This window comes from Acipenser ruthenus, chromosome 3, assembly GCF_902713425.1.
Source record: "Acipenser ruthenus chromosome 3, fAciRut3.2 maternal haplotype, whole genome shotgun sequence".
Taxonomy (NCBI): domain Eukaryota; kingdom Metazoa; phylum Chordata; class Actinopteri; order Acipenseriformes; family Acipenseridae; genus Acipenser; species Acipenser ruthenus.
This window is the reverse complement of record NC_081191.1, coordinates 85,027,775-85,050,866: the sequence shown is the minus strand read 5'-3', so window position 1 is coordinate 85,050,866 and position 23,092 is coordinate 85,027,775. Positions and strand designations below refer to the sequence as shown.

Below are 23,092 nucleotides of genomic sequence, written 5' to 3'. Positions count from 1 at the left end.
GTTCAGGTTTGTCTTATTAAATTAATATTACTAAAACCAAGAATGGATCAAACTGCTATGCAATGCGAGTCTTATTTTCATCTCTGATACACATACTGTATACACATAAGACCGGTTTAGATAGCCTTACTAAAACAGGAGGCTCTTTAACTCTGCCTTCCAATATATTGGAGACAATGACAGTAATAAAAGAAAAAAAAAAAACTATAAAAATAAACTAGTAACCACTGAAATCCTTTATAAGGTTGAACTGTAAATAAATACATTGCATATTCTTCTCAATAGCACAACATCTTGTCTTTATTAAAGCAGTGTGAACACAAAGAACAAAGCAAAGACTGGCATGCAGTTATCTTGCCAGCACCTCCTTTACAGGCTGATTTAATTTGGATGTAAACCAAATGCATTGCCTGTGGCCATATGTCACTAACTCATTGCATGATAAGGATGATATAAATAGAGCATACATCATGAAAGTTCATGGAGTACTGTAGCTATTCCACAAATGAGGATAGCTGAATAACCCACAAGAGTACAATTTATGGAAAAGAAAGTAGGCCGTATTCATAAAGAGAGTTTACCAGGCAGTTAACTTTAGACGTGATTAAGAGTTTGGAATTAATTGGAATTAATTTGACATCTTTAAATTACCAGACCATTGCATAGAAAATGCGTTGGTAATTTACATTTGTTTAGAACACATACTAATTCAAATTAGAACACATTTTTTTTCTTTAAACGTGTACTAAATAATACGTTTTTGACCTGGGTGGCCTTACTTAATTTACCCACCTTTTTTTGGCCGTATAGTACGAGGAATGTATGTGTGTGCTACAAATAGCCTGTGACTACAAATCCCATAATTCACCGCCTCTCGGGCAGTGCTGCATTGCTAGTGCAAGCTAAGTTGGTGGCAAAATTAGCTTCGCAGCCAGTCAGACACTAGAGGAGGGAGAATTCCGCTGCGATTTTTGTCTTCCAACAACTACACCCGTGAGTAAAACTTTCATATTTATTTTTTACTGTTATTATTTTTAAACCGGTTTAGTTTGATGAAAACCTTTAAGTATGTATCTGTAAATCTGTAGGCAGTATCTTGAACACTATTGTGAGTGTTTTTGTCTTGTTTTTTCGGAGAGAGACAGAAATAGTAAGTTAGGCTTCCAACAACAACAACAAAAAAAACTTCAACAATCTGATATGTACGTACAGTATAACGATAAACATTTCCAACCCAAATGCCCAGTTGTTACTGCAGAATCATTTGTAAAATGTCCATTACAAGACAGTATCAACAAAACAAATATGTATGTATATATTTTTTTTAAAGCATTAATTAGGCTACTTCCTGATCTGGTATGGATGAACATAAATGAATGCTTGTGAAAGTCAGATTCTGTACTTTTTAAATTTTATTTATGTGTTGTTTTTTTTTTTGGGGGGGGGGCGTTCGGATTGAAAAAAGAAAAAAAGCAGGTAACACCACAAAAATGTAAACTGTTAGCAATAACAATCTGGGACCGTATTACGTTCTAAAGAAAATAGTTAATAATAACTTCCTTAGAATTTAGATCTTTAACTTGATTCGTGATTCATGTTCTTTTAACTTGATTCATGGTCTTTAAACTTGATTTAATTAATCCACCTCACCTGTAATAAACAATTATCGCGGCCCAACTAACTACCACCAGCGACTGCACCAAGGTCAATTTTTTAAGTGACAGAAAATCACACCTCTATCTAGGGAATAGCTTGTCGAACTACACGTAGTGTTGCTATGGCTTCTGAAAATTAAATACCTAAATACCTAAACCCTAAACAAAATAAAATAAAATTATTTTCAGGTATAATTAATCGTGTATTGAAAACAGTGCAGTACAATGGCACCCATCCCACCCTCACTGCAAAAAAAGAACATCTTGTCATTTTTTAAACAAAAGGCCCCTGAAAATGGAAATGAACAACCATCCTTGAAAAATAACTGTGAAAATACTTCTGCAAGTACCAGTGCCCTGCAGTCAACAGTAAAAGACAGACTGGCAGTGGCTTCTACCCCTATGGGCATGACAGTGGCAGCAGCCCCCATCTGCACACCAAAGGAAGTCCTTTGTGCTCTGACATCATCAGAAGATTGTGTTACACAGGATTCACCTGTTCATGATGGGAACAACAACAGCATCTCCACAGCTGTAGATATTTCATTGTACAAAGTGGATCAATCCAGCTTCAAATGGATTCATATCCTGCTACAAATGGTCGCCGTTTCAACAGTAGTTTGTTCTCATTGTACCCCTTCATTGAATACTCAACTGTACAGGATTATGTGTTTTGTTTTCCATGCCATCACAGTTGGACCAGGTGAACAATTCAACAACAGAGCATGCATTGAGCGTGGCTTTAAGAAATGGAAGGATTTTAAAAATGACAAGGAGGACCAGTTCAGCATGTGTTGCAGACGAACTCGTTTCCAGTCGACAGGCTGCCATAGCTGAAAATCGACGGCATGTTAAAACACTCTTAAAAGTAAAGCAAAGCAAGACAGGGTATTGCTTTTAGCATGATGAAAAACATGACAATTTTATAAAGGCAATTTCATTGAAATCCTGGAGCTGGTTGCTTCCAATCAACCCGACCTTTTGAATCGACTGAAAAGCAGGTATGGACACTACACATCTCGCCAGTACCAGAATGATTTAATACATTCTGCGGCAGAAGTCCTCAGAGAAAGCCAAGTATTTTTCTGCAAGCAACATTGCTACTCTTCGAGATATGAGATCATCTGAAAGCAAATGGAAGGAGCAAAGTGATTCAGCTCAAACCATGGCCAAGGACCTTGAAATTCCAGTTCATGATCAGGTAGTTGACCTCAGCAATCCATGAACAAACGCACGAAGAACAAACAAAATTACATCCAAGATGGCTATTTTTTTTTGTTTCTAGTATACTAGGTCAGTCATCTATATATGATGTTCCCAGGAGCACTAAAGGATCCATTAAAACAGATTTCTACTATTCTGTTCTGGACAAAATACTGAATGAGCTTGACAGGTGAGTCACCTCCAACTCTACTTTGCTCTCTGCATTAATTGCTTGTATTCCAAGCAGTGAATATTTTCTTGACTATGACAAATTAAGCATAATTGCAAATCACTATGGATCAACAGGAACCAATTTTGACAGTCTTGAAGCCAAAGTTGAAGCTGCCAAAAACGTGACCTCAATAACAGAATTCAGAGATGTTCTGAATGACTTACCAAGAGGCTATCAGTCTTTGCTTTCAATTGTTGATATAGTTTTGAGCCTCCCAGTCTCTACAGCATCAAATGAGAGGTACTTCTCCGTGCTCAAGGGAGTTAAAGTCTGCTTAAGAGCCACAATGACAGATGGGCGCCTAAGTAATTTGGTACTCTTGGCTTGTGAGTGTGAAGCAGCAAAATCCCTGTATGTCAACAAGGCTATTGACAGTTTTGCAAAGATGAGACCACAGTGTTATCCATTACTTTAACTGATATCAGGATTTCTATTTATTTAATTAATTTATTTACTTTCCTTTAAACTATCGCAGAGAGGGAACTGCCATTGCTTTGCCCAGAGAGGGAACTGCCATTGCTTTGCCCAGAGAGGGAACTGCCATTGCCTTGCCCAGAGAGGGAACTGCCATTGCTTTGCCCAGAGAGGGAACTGCCATTGCCTTGCCCAGAGAGGGAACTGCCATTGCCATGCCCAGAGAGGGAACTGCCATTGCTTTGCCCAGAGAGGGAACTCCCATTGCCATGCCCAGAGAGGGAACTGCCATTGCCATGCCCAGAGAGGGAACTCCCATTGCCATGCCCAGAGAGAGAACTGCCATTGCCATGCCCAGAGAGGGAACTGCCATTGCCATGCCCAGAGAGAGAACTGCCATTGCCATGCCCAGAGAGGGAACTGCCATGCCCAGTGGGAGCTGACAATGACATTTCAGAATGTATGTAAATAATAAAACAACAGGAATTCTTGTTTTGTACCACATCCTGTTGTCACTGTGTGTTTGAACCTAGATCTCACCTACAACGGCCCTTTTATTTTTACCTTTACTCCCTCTCCCCACAGGGTATGTCACACTACAGTAGCCTCCAGAATTATTTAGCAAAAATACTGAACAAGTGTACATCAGGACATCTCCAAAATAATTGCATCTTTTTCTAAAAACATACGAAGTGCACATAAAGATGACACACAGAAAATACTTTTTTTATATTAATTAAAAAATGGTGAAGCCTGTTGGCATTTTAAATAAATCATAAAGCTCTCATGTGTGTGGGTTCCGCAGTTTCTGAGACCTTATGCACAGAAGTCAGTTCCTGAAACAAGCTGCTGAATCCTAACTGATGATCCCAATGAACTAATCAATTTTTGATAAAAATGCAATTTGGATTAGGAATGGTATTAACGCTCATCCAAGCAAGTGGATCAAACCCACTTAGTCCCTTCTGTCGGGCGAAGCAAGTAGACTACATTTTGTACGCTACAATTGGCTTAGCATGTCTGGCTATGTATTTATGTACTTACATAATAATTTTGCCTGTGGTAGCACAAATGCTGTGTGCTGCAGATGTACTATTACTAGCAGGGCAGTGGATCCCTAACTGTACGAAGCCAGACTAACAACTGCCAGTCACAGGTTTTCGAAATGATGCACAACATCTTATTCTGAATACTCTTACTCAAAATACTGCTCACCTTGTTCTGAATATGTTGTTTAAATGACTGGAATACTTATTCTGTATACTGAGCATTCAGAATAATAATGGTTTATTAGTCTGCATGTAAATGTACTGACAGTCTTTAAGCTTTTTGTGGTTTTTAAACAATGAGAGTTGTGAATATTTCATTAGAGTTTTGTTTTCTCTGTGTTTTTTATTTGTCCCTATTTAGTATTTGTATTATTTACAGTACAGTAGTCCATATGTGCCCACCATGTGATGTTTTTAAAAAATGAACAGGAATGTTTCAAGCCATGAATAATAGTCCACATAATTCATTATCTTTCCAAAAGATTTTATAGAGTAAGAAGTAAACAGGATACAGTTTGTGGATGCATTCTTTGTGCTTCAGTGCTATTCATTTTTCATTTAGAGAAATGTCATAGAAAACCCCAAATAAGATTAGGAACCTGATGTTGACAATCAGATCAAAGGAAATACCTGTTCTATTTGCGGATACCATATTAAAACAATAGATTGTGGATAATGCACATCCCAAAAATTGAAAATACCTAATTCAACAATAAGAAAAGCACACTAAAATAGTTTGTTTTTGTGGGATATTTGCTTATGGGAAGCTTTTTTGTTCATCCATCCATCTATTATCATTAACCGCTTACTCCTTTACACGGTCGCGGTGAGCCGGAGCCTAACCCGGCGAGACTACAACCTGGATGGGATGCCAGTCCATCGCAGGGCACCACACACACACACTCGGCAATTTAGAGTGGCCAATCAACCTAGACAGCATGTCTGTGGACTGTGGGAGGAAACCGGAGTACCTGGAGAAAACCCATGCGAACACTGGGAGAACATGCAAACTCCACACAGACAGTACCCTAGGTTGGATTTGAACCCAGGACCCTGGCGCTGTGAGGCAGCAGCGCTAACCACTATGCCACCGTGCCGCCCCTTTTTTGTTCATATAAACCACAATTATTTGCAATGGTGCGTAGCACTTAATTCAATGCAAGAATAAAACTACATGCTTAATAACATCCTTATTTTGCTCCAATGCACTGTGAAATAAGGAAACTTCTGTAACCATGGATATTCGCAACATTCAAATAGAGATAATTTTTTCTTACATTTTGTTTAAGTGTTGGCAGGCTATTTGTAATGGACACCATACACTTAATTTGGTATTCATGCACAGTCGTACTACTTTGAAAAATAGATTTATCAAATAAACAGAACTAAAAATGGACCAATGGGAATATTGCTGTAGAAGTGTTTCACTACAACGACAATGGGTGCTATTCCAGGGTCAGAAGCAGAAGCATGTCTGAGTGGGTAAAAGCTCTGTTTGCAGCAGTCTGAATTATAATTGTGCAACATGTCTGGTTGTAATTTTAAAAAAAAGTACACAACATTAAAACTATAGGTTGGTAACTTTGTGCCATACATTATCTGTGCAACAAGTATTTCATACCTGCAGCACTAAATTTCCATCTGTCCCCTTTCCATGATCTCTGTGTTGTGCTTAAAATATTGACAATGGTTATCTTTGTCAAGTCCGTTTATGACTTTAACTTTAATCAAGTCTCCTGTTACCTTCTGTTGCTGTAGGACCTTAACTATTCCCCATAACTAAGACTTTTTAGTCCTGGCTATTTGACTACATGCTCTCACAGTTGCTGTCACAAATTTGATGTTCTAAATGTTTTTGCTGTGACTTTGTAGGGATACAGTGGTTTCAATGGGCCATATTTTCTCATCTCAACAGATACAGGGGCAAAGAAACAGAATTAATCTACCTTAGCACTTATCTCTCAAATGTATTGTGTACACACTAAAATGTCATTTTCCAGGTAGATTCTGAGGAGAAGCAAGAAACTTTTAATAACCATTGCTTAAAAAAGTAAATGGATTTTCAAAATTCATAAAGAACCAACAAAAAATGTATAATGAAAATAATAATAATAATAATACCAAAAAAAATAGCACCTTTATTTGACCAGGGTTTCTAAATAATTATATGGAATATGGTGTCACAGGTGACCCTAAAACCCCTTCTCTCTTGTACAAGGTGCTAGCTCCTTTTGAATGGAAGGCTTATGCTGCAGAAGTATATGGCCCTTCGATAGAACCAACTTCATTTCTTGGGGGGTTCCCCGCTGATGATGGAAATGATAATGAGGCTTGGGAACCCATTGATATGAAAAATAGTGAATTCTGGCCAAATCAGATATTTTGGATGGAAGGAATACCTAATAAAATGGCCCTCTGTAATCAAATTGAAATGCATGAACATAACAGTTATCAGTCCAGAATCATTGCTCCCTGTGGAAACCCCAGCTTAAAGTGTGGATGTTAGAAGGGTAGAACTAGGCTGCCACAAGTAGAACCAAAAACATGCCCAGCCTACACTCACATGGCAAAGCATTGCAAAATCATGTTTGAATGCAATGATGTACAAGGATTACCATTTTCTCATTTGAATGTTGAACCAGACAATGTGAAGAGAATTGAATATATGGGGTGTGAAGTAGATCATCCAGTTAAGTGGCTCATCTATGAAAATTAGAATGCAAAGATGGGAGCCCGGTTAGCAGGGTTCATGTTTTTTGCAGAGATCAGGTGTTTAAAACTGTCACCCACACTTGCAATGCTCAGCACTGGATTCCAGACCCGGCGGTGGTGTCAACAGACCCACTGAGAGCAGAACCGGACAAAGACTTTATGTCTTGCTGGGAGCAGTCTGGTATCCTGGATGCAAACTGGATACCAGACTGACGTCCAGTTACATTTTGGACACAGGAAAAGAAGGAAACAGACAACTACTGGCAGATTATTTTGTTATAAAAACAGATGAGAACAGAGTTAAGAATGCCACCATGACCTTTAAGTGAAAGTACAAAAATATCACAAAAATCCCAGTGAACGGAACAAAGAATGTCACCGCGGATTCATGTTTGAAGAGCCCGGAAATCGCTTGTGTTCAGTAGCATCACTAGAGAAGTACTTGTCAAAACTTCCAGCAAATCCGCCCGCCTTTTATCTTCACCCTAACAAAGGACAACATAACACATTTAATTATCGCGGTGTATGATATAGGCTACAGCCAATGGGAGTGAATTACCTAGCAACAATGTTGCCTAGAATATGCAGAAAGGCAAGCACCACACACATATACACCAATCACTGCATCCGCAGTACCTTAATACAGAAACTGTCCTACGCTGGATTGCAAGCGAGAGAAATTATGTCCGACAGCATTCACAGATCGGAGAGCTCCCTGCAGAGTTATTGGGAACCGTCATTAGAAAATCGAAAGCGCCTGAGCAACATCTTGATGGAGGAAAACTCCACAGCATGGCCAAACAAAAAAATAAGATCAGATGAAAGCAAACCCCCTTCCTGCACTTCAATGCCCCCTTCTGCAACAATTGACAGTCACTTTAAGAACTGTACAGTTAACAGCAACATTCAAATTAATGTCTTTGAACACAAAATTGCAACTCAAATAAAGAAAAATCTTATCTGAGTATCAATAGTTCATAGGAACTATTTTCTGTTGCGGAAGGTTATCCTTCAAATTTCTTAATAACTCTTAATAATCTATTTCTCTTGTATTCATTTATATTTACGTTAGTAAATCCGTTTTTATAAAAGCATTAAGGTACTTGAGGGTGTGGTTTACTATGTATATTGTCACTGCTTCGTTGGTTGCACGGCTAATGTCATTGTAGACATAACTTGTAATCCTAGCTTGTTGCATCTTAGTTCATATTATATTTTAGTAGTATTATTTGCACTTATTGTAAATTATACTGCATTTAAATATTAGGCTTGCATTGTAACCCTGTACTGCCATCTGACAAATAAATACATAAATTAATAAATAATGCAATATCTCACTAGCACAAGTCAAAATTCACAAATCAGTAGAGACTGTCACGCATTGCTGATGTAAACAAAATCTGATTCTATTTTATATTAGGCCTGAACCACAAGGACATGTTGGAATGTTTAGCGCATTTGGATGGAATTGTTATGCAGTAGAACACTTAGGCGAAAGCACCAATCTGATGTACTAGATGCGACACTGTATTCAATGCAAGAAATTGAACACTCTGGACAAGTGCATGGATACAGATTAATACACTTGAAATGCATTCAAGGAGGATTTGTTGTCAGACAGAATAACATTAGACAGTTGCTTACTATTATTGACTCCCAAGATGTTCAATTTAGGTGTAGAAATCGATTTAGACGCAGAACATACCACAACTCAGGCCCTGATTTTCTATGGCATCTTGATTCCTACGATAAACTGAAACCCTATGGAATCTGCATTAACGGTGCAATTGATGGCTATTCTAGATACATCATTTGGTTAGAAGCATACACAACTAACAGTGATCTGGCAGAAGTAGCATGTTAATTTATGGAGGCTGTGAAATCAAGAATGCAGCGTCCCAAGCGAGTATGTGGAAATCTGGGACTGACAAAATACTGCCACTGGTTTTGTTTCCATTTTCACAAGATAATTATTATGTTCTAACTTAATTATCTTGTGAAAACGGAAATAATTATGTTTTAACATTATATGCGCTGTTTCTTTTTTTTTTTTTTTGCTCTACTTGACAGCTATACGCTTCTGTATAAACAAGCCTAATGTCACTTAAAAAAAACAAGAAAGCATTTATAAAATACCTTTTTTTAAATAATACAGTGACCAAACGTGCCCCTTCAATTTTTCCTTTCCGGTCCGGTGTCAGACCCTGTCCGACATCATCAAAAAGACGTCAAGCACAGGTCCCTAGTCATTTTTTTCTTCGGAAAAAGCCGAGAAAAGCTTTAAATGGTCTAGTGAGGCCGATAGAAGCCAAAAAAAAATAAAAAATTGAGGCGGATCTGAGCAATACGCATAGTCCCTTCACCACAGACATAACACGGACATAAACAAAGAAGATAGCTGCTTCTGCATCCAGCGCTCAAAGAATCACGGACATTTGCAGAGCTTTTTGAGATATTATAATAATAAAATAATGACTTGGATCGCATTATTGAGGAGTTTGGTGATAAAACGAGTGATCAGGAGATGATTTATCAGTATGCACTACTATGAAGAGATATGTGATAAATACAGCGAACAAGGAGTGGGGCAGGGCTGGAGATGCAGTACTGAGTGTCCTGTTGCTATGCAGTGCCCTTTAAACCTGTTTTACTGTGAATAAAATTACTTTTAAACAGTGAGTGTAAAATAAACAGCTTGTGTGAAAATAAATTGGACCTGACGTGCTTGACAGGCGCTGAATAAATAGACTGCAAAGGGCTAAATATAGTTATCTGTAGATTGTATAACAAACAAATATATTGTATAAAACAACACGGTACTATTCAATATTGTGAACATTCCTCCAAATGTATTACTGAGGATAAAAGTCTGCCCCCTATTGTATTCTAACTATCTGTTCTAAATAAGGGAATATGCAAATGTGTTTCATTTTGTTTAAAACCCATTGTCAATTATAGACTGTTGTCAAAGCCATTTTCTCAGTTCTTTCATTTTAGCACCTGCTTGTATACCACAGCTTTCCTGGATATGAGGGATAGAAAATGTAACAGTCTAAAAAATATAATAGAAACTACTGCTCAGAACTTTTGTTTGGAAACCCCCCTTTTCAAAGTGAAAGTATCTAAAAAATAATGAAATGAAAGAACATCTCTGCTTAACTGCAACGGTGCCTATATTTACAACAGAAAAAACGGGCTGGTACACTACCTTTGGAATACAATAAAAAATATATATTTACTGGTACTACTTAGGCTGTACTACAAACCCTGTAGCCTGTATATTTAGTACATACTTTTTTTTGTACTTAATGTGCTCAATGATGTCTCCCCGAGACAGATCTCACACTTACTGTTGTAGTCTACTTTGATTTATTATTATATTTTTTTAATTTAGTGTGTCCAATTATAATTCCGCCCCCCCCTCCCGATTTGGGATGCCCAATCGATTTTCTCACCGCAGCAATTCCCCACATTGCTCAGGAGACCCGTAGATTCAGTGGGCATCCTCCGATCCTACAACCAAGCCAGTTTTCTTTTTCACCCAGGAACTCGAGAGCAGAAGTCAGTGAGCTCCCGACCTCTGGAGGACAAAGGCCAGTCCTGCATGTGTCCACGCTGAGCTCACTGGGCACCTGGCCAGTAGGGTTCACTGTAGAGCGATGAGGAGAAACAGTCCCTGTCGGTTTTACCTCCCTAACCCACAGGAGCACCTGGGCCAATGGGACGCTCCCTTTGGAGTCTCCAGTGAAGACCGGCCTAATTCGCACAGCCAGGACGCAAACCTCCGCTGTATGACTCACCCTGCACACCACATGGCTGCGATTCTACCAGGTGAGCCACTCAGGGACCCTCTTCTTTTAAATCTTTTGCTTTTAACAGGTAGCATTATGCCCATTCTGTAAAGCCGCAGTAATGGACCAGTAGAAATGTGACTAAAGCCTACCACATAGTAGGTAGTACAAATCCTCTCTTTTTTTATTCATATCATTTTAACAAAGTCAACCTGGTACATCAAATGAGAACAAATTATCTTTTGAACAGTTAGTAAATATAAGAGTCAAGTTTAAATAAAGTGGTTGCTTAATTTAAAAAAAAACCAGGTAGTTATTAAAATAAGTATTGCATTGCTAATGCGTATCCTTCAGGAGTTGTGAAACTGGGTGAACTAGTATTAGTTTTAAAATAGTATGTTTTAAAATAGTATGCTTTCATAAAGAATGTGATCCATTTACTTTAGTGTCTTTGTATGTGCGAACTGGGTCAGGAAACATTTGACTTTGAATGCATTTCAAGGCCAGATTGCAGGTATGTACCTTGTTGTATGAGGATTTCTACAGAATATCCACCAGACTGCTTGTGATGGAGTGTGCGCTACCAAGGAGACTCAGAGACCAGAAACAGTACAGTTTAAACACTCATGTGCATTTATTTACAACAATACAAATACATACACTACAAAAACAGTAAACCGCAAAACCAGCACCGTTCCTTCTCACCATCACTACCCCACTAACACCCATGATCACCCTTTAAATACACCTGTGGCTGGAGCCTAAGTAATCATTTAATCACAACATGTTTTTGCAGGGAGGAATTTAACTCCTTCCCTGCCACCCAATATTCTAATATAAACTTCGCACACAAAAGCTATTGTCTGTTTTGCATTTGTTTTTAAATAGACAGGCCAAAGATATGTTCCATGAGTTGTATGAGGATATCGCTTTCCAGAGTTTTTGTAGAAAACGTGTTTGTGCATTTTTTAGGTTGTAGACTCAAGAAGCAGACATTAGCCTAATATTTATCAATATTTTTTTCTTGTACACAAGCACCCCTAAAATCCCCAAATAACACTATAGTATGTCTTGCAGATCTGTTGTCTTCTCTGATTGATCTCATCAGACTTTACTATGTACTGTGCACAAGCACCCCCCAATCACAATAATCCTAATAATAACTAGTAAATAAATGACTCCAAAATGATTAAAAAAAAAAAAAAAGTTAAATAAACAATGGAGTGTTGAGTAGTGGTTAGGACTCTGGACTCTTGACCGGAGGGTAGTGGGTTCAATCCCAAGTGGGGGACACTGCTGCTGTACCCTTGAGCAAGGTACTTTACCTAGATTGCTCCAGTAAAAACCCAACTGTATAAATAGGTAATTGTATGTAAAAATAATGTGATATCTTGTAACAATTGTAAGTCGACCTGGAAAAGGGCGTCTGCTAAGAAATAAATAATAATAAATGAAAATCAAGACCAGAAATAGATTTCACAGTACTTCTGGTGCTTGCCCCACCCATGTCTGGTAACATCACCGTACAAGTATTGGTCTCCGAGCACAAGTACGATTACAAGTACGAGTACTGGATTCTCTATACAACCTATGTAAGTAGCCAGGTGCAGTGCAGAATGCAGGTTGTCATGACAAATACTTTGTGTCATTGGGAGCCAGTACAAGGTATTGCAATGTAGTTGTGGTACCTGTTATTGTCCATGTGAACTCATTTTGAATCAATAATATTAAGGAGATGATGCTTTCAGACATTCTTTTGAATGAATAAGATTATATATATATACAGTATATATATATATATATATATATATATATATATATATATATACAGTATATATATATATATATATATATATATATATATATATATATATATATATATATATATATATACAGCTCTGGAAAAAATTAAGAGACCACTGCATAATTATCAGTTTCTCTGGTTTTACTATTTATAGGTATGTGTTTGGGTAAAATGAACATTTTTGTTTTATTCTATAAACTACTGACAACATTTCTCCCAAATTCCAAATAAAAATATTGTCATTTAGAGCATTTATTTGCAGAAAATGACAACTGGTCAAAATAACAAAAAAGGTGCAGTGTGGTCAGACCTCGAATAATGCAAAGAAAATAAGTTCATATTCATTTTTAAACAACACAATACTAATGTTTTAACTTAGGAAGAGTTCAGAAATCAATATTTGGTGGAATAACCCTGATTTTCAAGCACAGCTTTCATGCGTCTTGGCATGCTCTCCACCAGTCTTTCACATTGATGTTGGGTGACTTTATGCCACTCCTGGCGCAAAAATTCAAGCAGCTCGGCTTTGTTTGATGGCTTGTGACCATCCATCTTCCTCTTGATCACATTCCAGAGGTTTTCAATGTGGTTCAGGTCTGGAGATTGGGCTGGCCATGACAGGGTCTTGATCTGGTGGTCCTCCATCCACACCTTGATTGACCTGGCTGTGTGGCATGGAGCATTGTCCTGCTGGAAAAACCAATCCTCAGAGTTGGGGAACATTTTCAGAGCAGAAGGAATCAAGTTTTCTTCCAGGACAACCTTGTACTTGGCTTGATTCATGCATCCTTCACAAAGACAAAGCTGCCTGATTCCAGCCTTGCTGAAGCACCCCCAGATGAGTCCAATTTTCAGCTTTGCCCAACACCTGGTCGTCTAATGGTTAGACGGAGACCTGGAGAGGCCTACAAGCCACAGTGTCTCGCACCCACTGTGAAATGTGGTGGAGGATCGGTGATGATCTGGGGGTGCTTCAGCAAGGCTGGAATCGGGCAGCTTTGGCATGAATCAAGCCAAGTACAAGGTTGTCCTGGAAGAAAACTTGATTCCTTCTGCTCTGACAGTGTTCCCCAACTCTGAGGATTGGTTTTTCCAGCAGGACAATGCTCCATGCCACACAGCCAGGTCAATCAAGGTGTGGATGGAGGACCACCAGATCAAGACCCTGTCATGGCCAGCCCAATCTCCAGACCTGAACCCCATTGAAAACCTCTGGAATGTGATCAAGAGGAAGTTGGATGGTCACAAGCCATCAAACAAAGCTGAGCTGCTTGAATTTTTGCACCAGGAGTGGCATAAAGTCACCCAACATCAACATCAACAATCAATATTTGGTGGAATAACCCTGATTTTCAAGCACAGCTTTGATGCGTCTTGGCATGGAGAGCTTGCCAAGACGCATCAAAGCTGTGCTTGTAAATCAGGGTTATTCCACCAAATATTGATTTCTGAACTCTTCCTAAGTTAAAACATTAGTATTGTGTTGTTTAAAAATGAATATGAACTTATTTTCTTTGCATTATTCGAGGTCTGACAACACTGCATGTTTTTTGTTATTTTGACCAGTTGTCATTTTTTTTTTGCTCTCATGTACAGTCTACAGGCACTGAATTTCTGCAACAATCGAAGTAAGGTACAAGTGGTATGTGCTGAGGTTGGGCCTTTCGAGGATTTGGTGAAAAAAAATATTAAACGATTCATGAGTTATAATAAAACAAAAGACTGTCACGCTTTACACCCAGAAGGCAGTGTGGGTGGTCAGGGGAGAGGGGGAAACCTGAGCTCTTCCAAGTGGGCTAGGAAGGGCTGCCAGGCAGAGTAAAATTTGTCAATAGATCTGCAGATTGTGAATTAAATTTTCTCCAACTGGAGCATTTGCATTAGATCCCTAATCTAATGAACAAACTGGGGGGGGGGGGGCAGCTTGGTTAATGCAATATAAAATTTGACGTCTAGCTAGTAATGTTGCGAAGGCTAGAGTTTCAGACTGCATGCTAGACAGAGCCTTTTCTTGAGGTACAACTCCAAAGAGTGCAATAAATGGTGATGGCTCAATCGGTGTGTTTAATATCGGTGAGAAAGTTTCAAAAATGGAAGACCAGAAAGGAAACAACCGGGGACAGGACCAGAACATATGGAAAAGACATGCAGGTGCTTGTGTTTGCATCTGTCGCAGGTAGGGTCCAAACCAGGATAGATTTTGGATAATTTAGTTTTGGAAAAGTGAAGTCTGTGTAAAACTTTAAATTGGATTAGTCCATGACGAACACAGATTGAAGAGGAGTGAACTCTGGATTGAATAGATTCCTTCAAACAGTTGATTGAAAATTGATTTGAGTTTGTTTCAAGGACCCAGACTCGGACTCGAGACTCGAAGTTAAGGACTTGTCACTCGGACTGGGACTCAAATGATAGTGACTCGGACTCATATCCTGATGACTTGGACTCAGACTCGAAGTTAAGGACTCGTCACTCGGACTCGGACTCAGATCCTGATGACTCGGACTCAGACTCAAAGTTAAGGACTCGTCACTCGGACTGGGACTCGAATGATAGTGACTCGGACTCAGATCCTGATGACTCGGACTCAGACTCGACACTCGAAGTTAAGGACTCGTCACTCGGATTGGGACTCGAATGATAGTGACTCGGACTCAGATCCTGATGACTCGGACTCAGACTCGAAGTTAAGGACTCGTCACTCGGACTGGGACTCGAATGATAGTGACTTGGACTCGGATCCTGATGACTCGGACTCAGACTCGAAGTTAAGGACTCGTCACTCGGACTGGGACTCGAATGATAGTGACTTGGACTCAGACTCTGATGACTCAGACTCAGACTCAAAGTTAAGGACTCGTCACTCGGACTGGGACTCGAATGATAGTGACTCGGAATCATATCCTCATATCGATGACTCAGACTCGAAGTTAAGGACTCGTCACTCGGACTGGGACTCGAATGATAGTGACTTGGACTCGGATCCTGATGACTCGGACTCAGACTCGACACTCCAACTTAAGGACTCGTCACTCGGACTGGGACTCGAATGATAGTGACTCGGACTCAGATCCTGATGACTCGGGCTCAGACTCGAAGTTAAGGACTCATCACTCGGACTGGGACTCGAATGATAGTGACTCCGACTCAGATCCTGATGACTCGGACTCAGACTCGACACTCCAACTTAAGGACTCGTCACTCGGACTGGGACTCGAATGATAGTGACTTGGACTCGGACCCTGATGACTCGGACTCAAATTCAAAGTTAAGGACTCGTCACTCGGATTGGGACTCGAATGATAGTGACTCAGACTCAAATCCTGATGACTCAGACTCAGACTCGAAGTTAAGGACTTGTCACTCGGACTGGGACTCGAATGACAGTGACTTGGACTCGGACCCTGATGACTCGGACTCAGACTCAAAGTTAAGGACTCGTCACTCGGACTGGGACTCGAATGATAGTGACTCAGACTCAAATCCTGATGACTCAGACTCAGACTCGAAGTTAAGGACTCATCACTCGGACTGGGACTCGAATGATAGTGACTCAGACTCAGATCCTGATGACTCGGACTCAGACACGAAGTTAAGGACTCGTCACTCGGACTAGGACTCGAATGACAGTGACTCCGACTCAGATCCTGATGACTCAGACTCAGACTCGACACTCCAAGTTAAGGACTCGTCACTCTGACTGGGACTCGAATGGTAGTGACGGACTCAGATCCTGATGACTCGGACTCAGACTTGACACTTGAAGTTAAGGACTCGTTACTCGGCCTGGGACTCGAAAGGTAGTGACTTGGACTTAGACTCGGACCCTGATGACTTGGACTCGACACTTGGGACTCGGACTCAAGATTTGAGTCTATATAGTCTTTATAGATATATATCCGACGGGATGTCCGTATACGTTGAATGTATGGATGCCTCGGGGCATAAATCATGTAGTCTGTAAAATGATTTCCTAAACCCATATATGTACTGTATATGTAAAATCAAAATTGGGACACCTTACTTTCCCCAGTCCAGTTTATTCAGGAAAGCTCGTTTAAGGTTTTTACCCAGAATATTTTGTGGGCTGTACCCCTTTTAACTTCCACCGCAATTCTTTGGCATGGACGGTCTAATTCCTCCATCACTCAACTGTCTAATATTATATTAATAAGAGCCAAGGTTTTTGCTTCACTCCCTCAAACAAGAGAGTGACTGCAGGCATAGGGAATGCATTGGTGACATTCTATAGCACCATAAGGTATAATGGTTATTAATATAAACAGTAGATTTGAAGTGTTGATTGGATTTGAATCTCAGCCCTTTGAATTGAATGGGAAGGCAAGGACTGGACGCAAACTGCTAACAATACAGTAAGCACGCTTTTTAGGATTATTGTTATTATTTATTTCTTAGCAGATGCCCTTACCCAGGGCGACTTATAGCTGTATATAAAATAAAATACATATCAAGAATTACAGTAAAATTAAGAGCAAGATACAAAATACAATGACTTCAGTCCCAATAAGAGCAAATACAAAACACAGTATGATTTGATATCGGGGCAGTTCAAGAGCAGATAGCAGTGTCGATAGTTACGTCAAGTGAAATACAAAATACTACAGATTGGATTAAGTGCAGGATTAAATACAGTAAAATAGGGAGCAGATAAGTGCAAGTTATCTGCTCCCTAGTAGAGAGGAAGTATATGTCTTATGCTGGTCAGTTGTGTTAACTCATCAGCCGCTAGGAGATCCATTACGTTCTCCCAGCCACTTTATCAAAGCTCTGTAATCAAGAGGTAAGTATGCATCTTATGCTTATATCAGTATTAATGTATCAGCCACTGGGATGAGATCCATTAAAAGTATCAAATCTATTATCACTATTACCTTTTTAAAAATGCCTAAATTATTTCTATAGATGAAATAATGTTGGTAACCTAATGAAAAGGATGTACGCATACAGGTAGTCTACAATATAATATATTATTGCCAATAATGTTAATGGCAAGATCCAGACTAGGTAAAGACAGATGTAGTTTAAACTCCACCAAAATAGAATTGTGAAAAAGTGCCAAACAAGTTATCCAGGGATGGATATGTATGTGCATCTATTCTATATAGTATACACGCATACTCAGAAAGTCTAGTTATACAAGAATAGTAGTAGCACACGCATTTAATTAGGCAATTCTGCATTTCAAATGACAGGTTAACTGTAGTGAAAAGCAGAAATCAAGTTTTGTCTGTCATTGGATTGATAACAATCTAAGTTGATTCAATAACCTTGAAATTAGTTTAAGCTGCTTAATACTGCAATGGATAAGAAAGTAAAATTCAGCTTTACCCTATTTAAAATTTAGAAACAGTGTCCTGATATAACAAGTAATATGGTTTAAAGAAGGTGTAAGTAACATGTCATTCCTGTTAAATTTACATCAAGCACTGATTTAATAAATATGAAACGCTTACGTACATGGTAAGATCCAAGAGCAGCAGGGATTTGAATCACAGCGTGCAGTTCCCAGCCCCTGATATCCATTTTCAATTAAAGGTGCTAGTTTTTCAGCAGTGTTAAAAGGGCATTTATAGATCAGGTCAGAAAGAGGCTTTTCATATCTACAGAACTGGCCAATTTAAAAGACAGGAGTACATCCACAGCCATGGGGAAGCTTGCTGTTTTGCCTAATAGGATATGAGAAACATATCAATATGGTTTTACTCATCATTATTTTGTTGTGGTTTCATTTTTCAAGGTAAAGTTGCAAAGTAGGATGAACATATGAGTCAAAAGTAGATTTGTTAGATGTTCTAAACTGTTGTTGACTTCTTGAACACCATTTTTTTTTCTTTAAACATTAAACTGGTGTGTTTAAACATTAATGACCACCTAATGTTCATTCAGTGACTGCAGGACATTAAAGTTTTACAGAAACACAAGTTGCAAGTCTGACAAGAGTGTGTGAGTAATACACTTAACAACAATATAATATTATATAGAGCTGTTCATAGCTATCGCAAAGTGCTAGTTAGGCTATCAAATAGTAATTATAAAATGTATAAATAAATAAATGCTATATTGTACAATTCTGTTTGGGTTTTTTTGGCAGCACCGACTGCTACTATAATAAAATGTCAGGGGTTCAATTTTTAGTGTTTAGGAAATGTATAAATACAAACTCCAGGTTATTGTAAAGACACATTTTATTATTCTGGTAAGTTATTTATTTTAAAGCATTCTATTAGAGTGATATTAGACCGATTTTAAAAGGGATTGTCAGCAACCAATATAATGGGTTATCTTGTTCTCTTCCGAATCTATTAATTGATTAAGCCAGTGGTTCTCAAACAACGAATGTTGGTGGTTGCAAATTATCGTATGAAAAATAAAGAAAATCACTTGATTTGTAGTAAATTATATCCTGTGACCTGAAGCAGTACAAAAGCAACAGACTTTCTAATAGCATATGCTTATTGAAAACGGCACATGTTGGACCTACTGTACATAGATTTATTTATTTATTTATTCATTATTTATTTATGAAGAACATCTTTATTTTTTAACCTGTTGAAAGAAAGCATCCAGTCCTAAAATCACATAAAAGAGTTCCATACATAACATACATCAATTCACATTCAGGGAGTCAAATGTTAATTGTTATTTTTTTGGCAATGTGGGGCACTTCCACCACTTGAATAATATACATATCCTGGAAGAAGTCTGTTTATCTCCTAAAATAAAGACAGCATGTCAACTTAGTGTACTATCAGCTTAGCACAGCCATTTTCCTACTGACTTTGATCTACGGAAGGAAGCAAGGAAAAACAAAGAATATCTTTAAAAGAAGCACTTAACAAACCTGAGGTGTGACAGACTGTCACATATTAATGGAACAACATCAGGATGAATATGTGTGCGGCAAGGAATTAGACTGTAAGATTTTTAGCCTATTTCCTTTGCACGGTAAGTGATGCCAGAGAACTGAACTGAGGATAACCCTGAAGTATTGAAGCCTCAGCGTGTAATTGGTATGAAGTTGAGAGCAGCGAAAAATGCCAATGTATGTGATAACTGATTCATGTGAGGGGCGCATTCATTATGAAGATACTCCTTCATGCACAAATGCACCAACTTTAATCTGTATTTCATGCCTTTATTTATCACTATTCAGATTAAACTGATTTAAGAAATTCATAAATGGCAATTCTAGGAATGTCTGGTTTGTTGCTGCTTGTGCTACTCTCATGAGCTTTGTTAAGTAAATACTAATTGGAACAAATTAGTATTGCGTGTTTTTAACTTTATACCAATTTTAGCTGGCACATCTGGCAAAAAAAGAGCCTTTAACAAAATATCAGCTGGTATTCAGAAAACCCTTTTTTTTGCTGGATGTTGCTAAATTTGAAGATAGAAAAATAGAATTAAAATAAACATGCACACTGCTTACATGTGACCAAAAGAGCTGAATATTGTCAGATAGCAGTTTAATACATTGTGTTGTATTTTGGTTAGCCACATAAACATTTTGAAACATAATTACATAATTAATTTATATGCATGTGTGACAGACATATAATGAATCTTGGTTGTAAATCTCCCTCCCGGCCTGTGAGGGCGCTAAGCAGCAAAAGTAGAGTTCTTTGGACAGGCTGGTCTGACAGTTCTTTCCCAGGGTCGGGAAGTCGGTCAGTCTGGAAGAAGGAGAGACTCCATCGCAAGAATGTATTGACCGGGAAGGGAAACGACGTAGCAGCTGCAGATTGTAGAGACAGCTGCACTCATTTACCAAGGGCTCATGCGTGATAGCATAAAAGGGGACAGAGAATCGCAATCTACTCCTTCGCTTGGTTTTTGGATACAGAGAACTAGAAGGACCGTTAGAGACACAGTGAAAGCTGATAAGAAATATTCGTGAGTGTTTTGTTTGTTTGTCGTTGTTAATAATTGTCTTTGTTTGTGAACCACCAGACGGCTAACATGTATCCAGAGCTGTCGTCTTGGGCCAGCACAAAGCCGGAACAACACTACGCCATAGTCACTTAATAAATTGTTATCACCCACCACAAGCACTACTGCATGCACCCGGACTGGTGACCATGTCCAGTATTATTGTGGGGCAGATAACATGTATTTATTGTTTGGGCTGCAACCCATTATTATTGTTACCTCCGTGCATTACACATTGGTGTGTATTGCCGGAGGTTATTGTTTGGTCGCCAGACTGGGATTTAAAAATAAAAGACCCCTTTTCCAAATGGATTACAGTTTCTGTCTGTGATTATTCCTGCACTGCATCACCTCTGCACCTGTTGTCACTCAGCAGCCACTTTGCCACAGCATGGAAAACAAGTTTTATTGAATCAGTCCTGTGAAAAGGCATACGCCCAGAACATTGAAATGTAGATTTGGTTTGGGGTTAAAAAGCAAATCCTGGTCAGGCTAGATTGGATTGGTCTAGCCTGGCCAAATGTATAAAGGAGGAACTGGGAGATTCCAGAGTAGCAAGTGGCTAAGCTCTTGATCCAATTCACAGAGAGAGCTCTGCTTGGAAGAGTTATGTTTTGTATTTTGTTTGTTTTGTTTTTGTTTAATAAAAGTGCACTCTCCATTGCTTAACACATCATGTGACCCCTGCAATTAGCTATTCCGGTCGCTAGTCTGATTTGACTGCAAAGCTTCCTTTCCACAGGCTCTGCATGTTTACAGTTAAACAAGGGGTGATTTCATTTGTGTTGTAGTCCAACATTATTTCATATGTATACACATTTTATAGCATTGTAGAAAACAATAATTTGGTGAGGCCTACCAGAGCTGATTGGGTAAATGTTGTCTGTGTAATACTATAAGAAGATACTATTATTATTATTATTATTATTATTATTATTATTATTATTATTATTATTAATGATTTCTTAGCAGACACCCATACCCAGGGCAATTTATAGTTGTATACAAAAAATACATATTAAGAATTACAGTACAATTAAGAGCAATATACAAAATACAATGACTTCAGTCCTAATAAGAGCAAATACAAAACAGTATGATTTGATATCGGGGCAGATCAAGAGCAGATAATAGTGTTGATAGTTACATCAGGGTTAGATATGAGTGCAGGTGAAATACAAAATACTACAGATTGGGTTAAGTGCAGGATTAAATACAGTTAAATAGGGAGCAGATAAGTGCAAGTTAAATTGTATTAAAGACAGAGTGCTATATTGTCCAGAAGGGAAGAGTTGAGTTTTACAGGTGTTGTCTGAAGAGGTGTTTCTTGAGGAGGTGCCGGAAGGTGGTCAGGGACTAGGCAGTCCTGATATCCATAGGAAGGTCGTTCCACCAATGTGGGGAGAGGGTGGAGAAGGAGCAGACTCTGGAGGCAGGGGAGCATAGAGGAGGTACAGCCAGTCTTCTAGTGCAGGCGGAGCAGAGAGGTCGGTGGGGGTGTAGGGAGAGATGGGAGAAGCGAGGCAGAGAGAACACCAGGTGCATGGATTAGTTGGTGAGGAAGGGTCATATTTCTAGTATGTTGCTCAGGAAGAATCGGCAGGTGCATGCTAGAGTGGAGATGTGCTGGGAGTAGGAGAGGCAGGAGTCCAGGGTTACTCTGAGGTTCTTGGCTGAGGAGGAGGGAGAGAGTGTGGTAGATTCCAGAGAAGTGGAGATAGAGAGATCAAATGAGGGAGAAGATGAGGAGGGGAAGAAAAGGAGGTCAGATTTAGAGAGGTTGAGTTTGAGGTGATGCAAGTGCATCCAGGAGGAGATAGCAGACAGACAGGTAGAGATACAGAAGAGGATTGTGGGGTCAGAGGGGGGGGAAGGAGAGGAAGATCTGAGTATCATCAGCATAGAAATGGTATGAGAAACCATAGGATGCGATGAGGGGGCCCAGAGAACGGGTGTAGAGAGAGAACAGGAGAGGACCCAGGACTGATCCATGGGGCCTCCTGTTGAGAGAGGGTGAGGTGTGGAGGTTGAGCCCCGCCAGGTTATCTGGTAGGTGCGGTCGGAGAGGTAGGAGGAGAACCAGGCCAAAGCAGTATCAGAGATTCCCAGGTTAGCGAGAGAGGATAGGAGAATAGAGTGATCGACAGTGTCAAAGGCAGCAGAGAGATCGAGGAGAATTAGGACAGAGGAGAGACAGGCAGCTCGGGCAGAGTTTAGCGAGTTAGTGACAGACAGGAGATCAGTTTCAGTGGAGTGAGCAGAGTGGAAACCGGATTGGAGGG

The 23,092-nt window shown here is 39.3% G+C and overlaps 1 long non-coding RNA gene across 1 annotated transcript; it reads left to right on the top strand.

The window, feature by feature from the left end:
- Positions 1–887: 887 nt before the first annotated feature.
- LOC131724911 (uncharacterized) lies at positions 888–21,077 on the top strand. Its single transcript, XR_009320353.1, has 3 exons — positions 888–993; positions 10,811–11,096; positions 20,832–21,077. It is a non-coding gene; the product is annotated as an uncharacterized LOC131724911 (long non-coding RNA).
- Positions 21,078–23,092: the final 2,015 nt, after the last annotated feature.